The 2,775-nt window shown below is 38.0% G+C and overlaps 1 pseudogene; it reads left to right on the top strand.

The window, feature by feature from the left end:
* Positions 1–1,870: 1,870 nt before the first annotated feature.
* The window catches only part of LOC101572505, a 26,144-nt pseudogene continuing 25,239 nt past the window's right edge, over positions 1,871–2,775 (top strand).

Raw genomic sequence — 2,775 nt, forward strand, 5'->3', positions numbered from 1 at the left:
TCTTAACCATCCAGCAGAAAAGTATAAAAATGAAGTATAAGAAGTAAAGCCATGCTGTTATGTTGAGCTGTAGGGGACTCAGGTCAACAATTTCTGACATCGCCAGTGAGCAGAAGACCCAATACTGTTATGGGCTACTGGACTCTTTTAGAATATTTTGCTGAGTTTGCACACCTATAATATTTAAATGATGGAACTTAACAAAAAAGGGTATGCAAATGAATATCATTTTGTATCTGTGTATTCAAAGTGGTTAGGATAGATATATAGTTACATTCTCTTAATGAATAGAAGGATTTGCTTTAATGATGTTTTTAAATAGGATCTCAAGTCTGCATATTGTACAGCAATTAACCACTAGGAAGAATGTATACAATGTGTTAGTTATTAAAACTGTCCTACCTATTTGGTTTGAAACTCTCTCATTGCTATTTGTTTCTCAATAAAATTATGGGGAAAAAATAAAAACAAAACAAAAAATCCTGAATAATTCAATAACAGAGAAATTAAGTAATAACAAGACTACCAACTAAGAAAATGCTAGGTCCTAATGGATTCACTGCCAAATTCAATAAGAACTTTACAGACATATTATATCAATATCCCTCAAGCTCCATAATGAAAGTGAAATGGCAGCATATGGCAGTAGTATTCTCAAAGTCATTCCTGGAAGTAAGCACTGCCGTGATATCAAAACCATTAAAAGGATCTAATAAAAAAGAAAATTATAAGCCAATCTCTTTAATGAATATAGGTGCAAAAATCTTCAGTAACATACTGTAAATCAGAATGTAGCAAACAGTCAAAAGATTATATTATACACCATGACCAAATAGAATTCATGCCATATTCAAATCAATGAGTGCAATACACATTAACATTAACAGAAGCGGGGACACACGCAACACATGATCATCTTAATATACACAGAAAAGATTTTTTTATAAAGTCCAATATCTATTAATGAAAATAATCTTAAAAAATTAGAATAGAAGGTCTTTATCACAATCTGATAAATGCCATCTATAATAAACTAATGGCCACCATCATGCTAAGCGACGAAAAGCTAAAAGCTTTCTCTCTAAAATCAGAAGCAATACAAAGATATCCACCATCACCACTCTTGTCCAATATAATTTTCAAAGTACTATCCAGAGCAATTGCTCAAGAGAAAAATAAGAGTAATATGGATAGGAAAGGAAGAAGTTAAAATACCATTATTTGCTGATGATATGACCCTCTACATAGAACACTCTTAAAAACTCCACCAAAATACTTCTAGACTTACCCACTTTCAAACTAAGATTTGTGACGCAGTTTGTCAATGGAGAAAGTGGGGAAAAGTCAAGATAATTAGGAACACTAAAGCTACAGTAAAATCTCATCCTTTACATGTTTTAATGTGTGCAAATAGAATGCTTAAATGTATTATGTAATATCACTTAGATGTCATCTAGTGCCTGACACATTGTATATTCTTTATTAGGTATTTCTTTCATGAATAGAAGAAACAATAATATATAGTTAAATTTTTTCCTATGCTACTAATGGAAATATTTTATAATTATTAATTTTGAAGTCTTACGACCATATACTTACAAAGAATTCAATTAGCATCATCACCCAATTCTCAAATAAATCAAATTTCCTTATTGCTAAAAAAAATACTCCTAGACTTAATAACTAAATTCAGTAGCATAGCAAGATACAAAGTCAACACTCAAAAAATCAATGACATTCTTGTAAGCAATAACAATGTCACCGAGAGAGAAATTAGGGAAACAATACTTTTCACAAAACTATCAAGAAAAATGAAATACTTACGAATTAAGGTCTTGTGGGAGCTGGAATTGACATGAAATAAATCAGAATGAGTTATGCAGAAAAGCCCAATGAAATTACGAAACATGAGTGGATGGAAAAGCTCAGTAACATACATGTCCAGTGGGCAGGCATGAATCGTCTCATCATTAACTATCTGGTCATAGAGGTTTTTAAGGAAGCAGCAGAAAAATTTCAAATGGAATCTGGAACTGAACCAAGCATGGATCTAGAAACACTTGATGAATGGATCAAGATTCGGGAGATGATCCTGAAGGGTCAGATTCAGGAGGCCATCACCTTGATCAACAGCTTCCACCTAGAGTGCTTGAACACAAACCAGTATCTTTACTTTCATCTGCAGCAACAGCGTTGGATTGAGCCGATCTGCCAGCATGAGACTGAGGTGGCAGTTGAGTCTGCCCAGACACAGCTGGCAGAGCAGGCTGAGGAAAGCAGAGAGTGCCTGCCTCACAGAGATGGAGTGCACACTGGCCCTGCTGGCCTTTGACAGTCCCGTGAGTCACCCTTTGGAGACCTTCTCCACATGATGCAGTCAAAAGGTGTGGAGTGAAGTTAACCAAGCTGTTCTAGATTATGGGAATAGGGAGGCCCGGTGAGTGTGTGGGAGAGCTTCCAGCTACCCTGTGCTGGCAAGACCTACTACTGGTCCCAGCCCAGGCACAATGTGGGTGAGACCCTCTTCCACCCTCTTGGGAAGCCCACCACCACTCCGCAGCACCTCCCCCACCCCGCCCGCCGAGTAGGAATTTCTGACACATTCCGGGAACCCCCAGACCCAGTCCTAGCCCAGGACCAGTGAGTGTGTGGGAGAGCTGCCTCTCCCCACTACTCCACCTTGTCCCCTCCAGGCTCAGCTCAGGCCTGGCATACAGGCCTGGGGTGAAACCCTGCAGCTACAATCCCTGCAGAGAGTGTAGAGGATAGAACCAC

Source organism: Octodon degus, unplaced genomic scaffold, assembly GCF_000260255.1.
Source record: "Octodon degus isolate 3935 unplaced genomic scaffold, OctDeg1.0 scaffold00201, whole genome shotgun sequence".
NCBI classification, from domain to species: Eukaryota; Metazoa; Chordata; class Mammalia; order Rodentia; family Octodontidae; genus Octodon; species Octodon degus.